This window comes from Gracilinanus agilis, chromosome 1, assembly GCF_016433145.1.
Source record: "Gracilinanus agilis isolate LMUSP501 chromosome 1, AgileGrace, whole genome shotgun sequence".
Lineage (NCBI taxonomy): Eukaryota > Metazoa > Chordata > Mammalia > Didelphimorphia > Didelphidae > Gracilinanus > Gracilinanus agilis.
In genome coordinates this window covers 704,326,498-704,334,812 of record NC_058130.1, presented here as the reverse complement: position 1 = coordinate 704,334,812, position 8,315 = coordinate 704,326,498, and positions in this window count along the sequence as shown.

Genomic DNA, 8,315 nt, shown 5'->3' with positions numbered 1-8,315 from the left:
TCTCTCTCTCTCTCTCTCTCTCTCTCTCTCTCTCTCTCTCTCTCTCTCTCTCTCTCTCTCTCTCTCTCTCTCCCCCTCTCTCCTTCTCTCCCCTTTTTTCTCTTAACGTTGGAATCCTGGCTCTCTACACATAGTGTCTGCATCGAACTTCCTGGAACAGCTAGGTAACTCAAGGAATAGAGAGCCAGGTCTTGGGTCAGGAGGTCCTGGGTTCAAATCATAACACTCTTCTGCCTTGGAACCAATACAAACCAATTGATTCTAAGACAAAAGGTAAGGTTGTTGTTGTTTTTAGTAAATAAATTTTTTTTAAACTTTCTAAACCAAAAAGGGAAAGAAAAAAAAAGATACATAAATTAGAATCTAAGGAGCACTTTAGATTGTTAAAGTGGAACAAGCTTTGATATATAAATACAATGAAATACTATTGTACCTAAGAAATGACAAAAGAAACTATCTCAGAGAATCATGAGTAGTATAAACTGACACAGGATAAAAAGTGAGTAGAAGTAGAACAATTTATTCAAGGATAGCAATATTCTAAAGAAAAGCAACTTTCTTTTTTATTTTTATTTTTTAGAAAAAATTTCCATGGTTACATGATTCATGTTCTTTCTCTCCCCTCCAACCCCCCTCCCCCATAGCTGACTCACAATTCCACTGGGTTTTACATGTATCAGTGATCAAGACCTATTTCCATATTATTATTATTTTTTAAACCCTTACCTTCTATCTTGGAGTCAATACTGTGTTGGCTAGGCAATGGGGGGTTAAATGACTTGACCAGGGTCACACAGCTGGGAAGTGTCTGTGGCCAGATTTGAACCTAGGTCTGCCTCTCAATCCACTGAGCTACCCACCTACCCCCCTATTTCCTATATTGACAGCCGCACTGGGGTGGTCGTTTAGAGTCTACATCCCAAATCATATCCCCATCAACTCATGTGTTCAAGCAGTTGTTAGAAAAACAACTTTCAAAGAATTAAGAATTCTGATCAATGCCATGACCAACTATGTCTCCAGGAGAGCTGTGAAGAAGTATGTCACCCACTTCTTGGCAGAGAGGTGATAGGCACAAGTGAAAGGAAAATTGTTTTATTTCCTTTATATTATTGATCTTAAACAAAGTGATCATATGCAATCCTTTAGATAAGTAACTGATTTTTTTTAAACTTTTTTTTTAAACCCTTAACTTCTGTGTATTGACTTATAGGTGGAAGAGTGGTAAGGGCTAGGCAATGGGGGTCAAGTGACTTGCCCAGGGTCACACAGCTGGGAAGTGTCTGAGGCCGGATTTGAACCTAGGACCTCCCGTCTCTAGGCCTGGCTCTCAATCCACTGAGCTACCCAGCTGCCCCCAAGTAACTGATTTTTTAGAAAAAGTTAGACTCAGTGAAATCGTGTATATCCATTATAATAATAGAATATTAACCATACTATTAGAAAGGATATAGTTTGGTATATTAGAATATTATAACAACTAAATTTATAAAGAGCTTCTATTGGAGGAATAAAAACTTCAGGTCTCTGTAGTTATCTAGGGAAGCTGAAACCTATGCAGAAGGAGTTGGGTTCATTGGGAATGGTGAGTGTACAGCTGGCCTGATGAGATCATATGTCAAGGTGTTGTTTGATCTTTTAAAGATTTATGCCAACCACAGGCTCCCTAGAGTATTATGGCCAAGAAAGGTTACTTTGATCTAAGTAGTATGATAGTTAACCTTGTACTGAATTAAAGACTTTGCATCAAATGTTCCAAACCCTTGTTCCCAAACACCACTGCATGTTTCTTAACATACTCTGTACTTTCTGCTGTGTTAATGACTTATCTTAATTAGTTCTCAAAAACCTATAAACAAGAGGCAGCTGGGTAGCTCAGTGGATTGAAAGCCAGGCCTACAGATGAGAGGTCCTAGGTTCAAATCTGGCCTCAGACACTTCCCAGCTGTGTGACCCTGGGCAAGTCACTTGACCCCCATTGCCTACCCTTTCCACTTTTCTTCCTTGGAACCAATACACAGTATTGATTCCAAGACAGAAGGTAAGGGTTATATATATTTTTAAAAACCTATAAAAACATACTGTTTTACATCTATATGGGGTCTTATCCCAAACTAGGTATGGCAAGATCTCTAGCTTGAATTTACCACAATTAAAGTTTGGATCTTCAGCTCAGAATTACAGCTCAGAGATTTCACTTCCTTTCCTTCTTTCTTATTTACTTTTTGGTTAGATTTATCTGGTTCTGATAGGGAAAGGTTGAGGTACCCCACTAGTATAGTTTTACCTGTCTATTTCCTCCTTAAGCTCCTTTAGTTTCTCCTCTAAAAATCTGAAGGCTATATACCATTTAGTGCGTATATGTTAAGTACTGATGATACTTCATTGTCTATAGATTATTTCTAACACGAGGTGCACATATATTTGTGGACATGGTCCCTGTGTGGAGTCATTTTCCTTGACTATGCTGATTTGTTACAAGGGTGATTTTCTTTTTTTCTTTCAGTTTTTAATTGGAGTGGGATGGAGAGAAGTCATGTCTCCTAAAAAGAATGCCATTCCGATATTTTTAAAAGCTTACAAAAGAGAACAGAGTGAACTTCAGAAGGAAGCACATTATTAAAAATAACATGTGGAATTTATTAAAATGGTATGGAGATTTATAGTTTCATAAAGAATCCTCTTTCTGTTCTACTGTATAAAAATATTTTTGTGTATTTAGGATCAGGAAAAAAATAAGGGAAAAAGAGATAGGAACACAGTAATTCTAGCACAGCAAAGAAACAGTTCCTATTCTCAGAGTTTATATTCTATGCCAATAAGGGGAACTTCTTTTCTGGATTCAATTTTGAACAAGGAGGATCTGGTTCTTGGGAAGAAATGATAGGAGACTTGGGGAAGAAATGACCACTCCACCTTGGAATTGTGATAGAAGAGCAAAGAATAACCAAATATAGTTTGACACATACCCTAGATTTTAGAAGAGAACAATTCAAAGGGTTCAGGATCCCATGAATTAAAATGCTAATAGCAATGGCATTTAAAGATTCTTTAACATTTGCAGAGTATTTTATGTGCATTATCTCATTTGATCCTCACAACCATCTGTGGAAGTAGGTGTTACTAATATCCCTATTTTACAATTAAAGATACAAGACAGAAAGCTGCTAAGTGACTTCCCCAAGAGAACAAAGCAAGATTTGAACTTGAGTCTTCCTGACTCTAAGACCGGCATTCTATCCACTCTAATGCCTAGCTATCTCTTTTCTACTGGGAAGTAAACGAGGAGTAGTACAAAGCACTCCGAATTCAAGTTGTGAAGACTGAGAGAAAAATAATTCTGATAAGTATGAAAACTCATACTCATGTCTAAAGATGATGATTCATTTGTTTTCAAAACTTAATTTGATGTCAATATAATTACATTCATAATACAAAAAAGAAAATTTGTTTAAACCAATATTCTTTGCTTTATTAAAAAAGGATTATATATAAAATTATGAATTTTATACTATTTGCTTCTTTTAAAAGTATACAATACAATTGAAACTGTCCTGCTTTTCTGTCCCTCCTTCTGTAAGTCTTTCTCTTTAGTATGTTTGGCGGGGTTGGGGGGGGAGTTAATTTGGGAGCCTGTTTTTTTGCTGCTCACCCCAGAAGTCAAATTCTTAGTTATGGCCCTATTGACTCATGAGCAACCCCTACAACTACATCAATAAATCCCTTGTGGTAGGGTGGGGAAAGAGAAAGGAGAAAGGAGGATGTATTTACATAGTGCTTGCTCTAAGTACTTTTCAAATATCATATTACTTGATCCCTAGAAAAACTCTGGGACATAGGAGGCCATTATTATCCTTCCATTTTACAGTTGAGAAAACGAAAACATATAGAGGTTAAGTAATTTGCCCAGGGTCATGTAGCTAATAAGTACCTCTGACCAGAGTTGAACTCAGGTCTTGAGGTCCACTGTGCCACCAGGTGCCTCTCATGCACCTACATCTTTTAAAGAGATGGATGTAAGAATTCAAAAACAAAATTATATTTTAAAGACACGTAGAGAATGGATAAATGAGGTGGTAGACCAAAGTATGGCTGAGTCCTGTAAGAATAGTGTCAGAAGAGGTGACACTCAGAATAAGTAAGGAACTTGCTGGTACCGGATAATAAGGACAGGGGCATTTTTGATTGGGTTGGGTTTGGTTAGCTCAGTGATTCCCAAAGTGGGCACCACCGCCCACTGCTGGGTGCTGCAGCAATCCATGAAGGTGGTGATGGCCACAGGTGCATTTATCTTTCCTATTAATTGCTATTAAAATAAAAAAATTAATTTCCGGGGAGCTAAGTAATATTTTTTCTGGAAAGGGGACAGTAGGCCAAAAAAGTTTGGGAACCACTGGGTTAGCTGTAGATAGGAAGGGCCTCCACATCCTCTACTCTGCAAATCACTGCAAAAAAGAAACAAAGAAACAAAGTGGGTGTCCTTGGATTGAAGATATGTAAACAAACTGCTTTGTGGACACTTTCTATTTCTAGTTTTTTATCACAAGGCATAAAGGAAATTTGGTAGAGCCTTACAGAGTGTGCCATGTATTTATATACACCAAGTACATATTTCTCTGGATCATGACAGAAAAGAGTTGTGTTGCCACAAGGGCTACAGATGGGACTTCTGGGCTAGGTGGTGGTGTGTGCAGACCCAGAGAAGTCTAGACTTCAAAAACCCCCAAAAGTACAAGAAATAACAATGAAATCAATGTCTATAAGCTATTCCATCCAGGTTAGGACGGCCCAAGAGGAGTGTGAGTTGAGATAAATGAGGGTAGGCAGAAGAAACATCATGGAAGTAGCCTAGAGCTACAGGGGCAGAAAGGACTGGACAAGTACCCACACGACCTGTGCCTGAGCCAGAAAGGAGACAGTGCTAGACTAGTTCTCAGGAGGTCCTTTGCCCATCCCATAGCAGGACAAAGGGCCAGGGCAGAAGCTGGGAGGCAAAGCACCCTGGGCCTTGTGGGAGGCCCATGACCAGTGAAATCAACAACATCTGGATGGGGAATGTCAGGGTCACAGCGTGGGACAGAGCCAAAAAACTCTGGGTTTGGGGCTGTACAAGGAGACCACGAAGGAATGTAGGCCAACACCCAAGTTAGTCCCCCAGGAAACGGAGCCAGAATGCAGGAGTGGGGCTAGTTTCAAGGAGAATCTTAAGAATCATCAGACTACCTAATAAGCAGAAACTATCCAGATATATTAGAACTAGAGGGCAGAGGAAAATAAAAAGAATCCACTTGTCTCTTCCTCAAAGCTCAAGATAAAAACTTGGGAATATTGTTTACAGAAGAAACACACAAGGATTCAGAGTTGCATTAGAGAAGTTTTATGAACCGAGTGAATAGGAACCAAGGCAGCGTACACAATGTTCACCACAACATCAGTGAAAACAGTTCTAAAAGGTGGCTGATTGTGGTGACCAATCTAATTTTTTTTGGTCTAGAAGAACAGATGACAAAATACATTTCTCCTTTCTGTTAGAGAGGTGGAGGGCATAAACTATCAAGAGAGAGCTGCTAAATTAATTGACTTTACTGAACTGTCTTAATTATAAGAGAGTTGTGGAAAGAGGGGGGATGCTATATGATGAATGACCGTGAGGTTAAAACAGAAAGTACAAATACAATTTTTTTTTTAACTCCTAGCTGATTCTGCCTTGGAACTGATACTGAGAGGTAAGGGCTAGGCATTGGGGTCAAGTGACTTGCCCAGGGTCATACAGTTAGCAAGTGTTTGATGTTATATTTGAACCCAGGACCTCCTAGATCCAGGCCTGGCTCCCTTTCACTGAGCCACCTAGCTTACCCTATCAGTATAACTTTTTTTTTTCTTTAGAATATTTTTCCATGGTTATATGATTCATGATATTGTTCCCTTCCCTCTCACCTCCCAGAACCGACAAGCAGTTCCACTGGTTATACGTGTATCATTGTTCAAAGCCTATTTCCATGCTATTCATATTTGCAGTAGAGTGATCTTTTAACATCAAAACCCTAATCATATCCATATTGAGCTACATGATCAATCATATGTTTTTCTTCTATGTTTTTACTCCCACAGTTTTCTCTGGGTGTGGATAGTGTTCCTTCTCATAAATCCTTCAGAATTGTCCTGGATCGTTGCATTGCTGCTAGTAGAGAAGTCCATTACATTCCATTGTGCCACAGTATATAAGTCTTGTGTAAATGGAATTAGCTCACCCTCATTCATTGTGTAGATTCTACCCAACAGGAATAATGTCACCCCACCCAACTTAGAATTAAGTGGGGAGGGGCAGGTCTGTGACCCACAGGTGATAGTGACAAATCAGAAACAAGTGACTGCCCCCTGGCAGTCCAAAACAGTGTTGAGGCTGCCATTTGTCCGAGTGAAACCGGAGGTGGGCGTAGGAAGTGATGAAAGCTGCTATCTTTTAAATATGATGGTAACTTCCTGTGGGGGCAGTTGGTGCTTTGAACTTGGTGTGGATCTCTGGTGAGACCTCTGACTGCTTCCCTCTGAATTGTCACGGGGGTAAGTTAGGCTGGCTTCCTTTCTCCTCTCTTGGCATTTCTGGAGGCTCTACCCTCAAGGAGGCCTCTCCTTAGAGGAGGCCTTGTGGCTAGAAGCCTTGTTAAATTCACATCTGTGCCCCTCTGCTGGGGCCTCTGAATTCCTACCTGGTCTGGGACAGTTTCTCTCTCTCAACTTCCCTATCTTCAACCTTCCTAATTGTAAATAAACCACCACAAAAGTCATCCTGACTTGGTTCTATTTTATTTTGAAATCGAGTTAATCAATTTCTAGTGACCAAACCTTAAATATCTAGTATCCCCTCTTACAGTGTCTGTGTACAATGTTATCCTGGTTCTGTTCCTTTCACTATGCATCAATTCCTGGAGGTCGTTCAGTTCACATGGAATTCCTCCAGGTCCTCATTCCTTTCAGCACAATAATATTCCATCACCATCTGATGCCACAATTTGTTCAGCAAGAAGCGCAGCTATAAATATTTTTGTACAAGTCTTTTTCTTTATCTCTTTGGGGTACAAACCCAGCAATGGTATGGCTGGGTTAAAGGGTAGGCAGTCTTTTAAAAGCCCTTTGGGCATAGTTCCAAATTGCCCTCCAGAATGGTTGATCAATTCACAACTCTACCAGCAATGCACTAGTGTTCCAATTTTGCCATATCCCCTCCAACATTTATCCAACGTTTTCTTTTGCTGCCATATTGGTCATTCTTCTATGAGATGGTACCTCAGAGTTGTTTTGATTTGTATTTCCCTAATCAGGAGGGATTTAGAACACTTTATGTGCTTATTGATAGTTTTGATTTCATCCTGTGAAAATTACCTCTTCGTGTCCCTTAACAATTTGTTGATTGGGGAATGGCTTGATTTTTTTGTAAATTTGACTTAGTTCCTTATATATTTGGGAAATTAAACTTTTGTCAGGGAGTTTTATTATAAAAATGTTCTCCCAGTTTGTTGCTTTCCTTCTAATTTTGGTTGCATTGGATTTGTTTGTACAAAAATTTTAATTTGATATAATCAAAGTCATTCATTTTACATTTTGCAATGTTCTTTATCTCTTGCTTGGTTTTAAATTCCTTCCTTTCCCACAGATCTGACAGGTATACTATTCTATGTTCACCTAATTTATTTATGATTTCACTCTTTATATTTAAGTCATTTACCCATTTTGAATTTATCTTAGTATAGGGTGTAAGATGTTAATCTAAAACTAATTTTTCCCATACTGTTTTCCAATTTTCCCACCAATTTTTGTCAAATAGTGAGTTCTTGTCCCAAAAGCTGGGCTCTTTGGGTTTATCATACACTAACTTGCTGAGGTCATGTACCCCAAGTCTATTCCATTGATCCACCCTTCTTTCACTTAGTCAGTACCAGATTGTTTTATCAATATAACTTTCAATAAAAATGAAAAATAAACATTTGGTTAGACCACCAAAGGCTGCATACAGTGGGATCACCATGTTAAAAGAGCAAATGGAAGGTTTCTAGTGTGTTAGTATGACTTTTCAATGGAGGATTTCCAGAATAGGGCTAAAGAAGGACTTGTGGGGCTTAGACTTTTTATTTCCATATCCTACATGGATACAGGGAAGAAGGTAAGTTCCAATCAATCAATCAACAAATATTTATTAGGCATTTTATGCCTCTCGTGGTACTATGCCCTAGTAATACAAGTATAAAGAATGAAAAAATTCCTCTCAAAAGCAGTTTACATTCTAATGTATAAAATATAGATATAAAAATATAGAT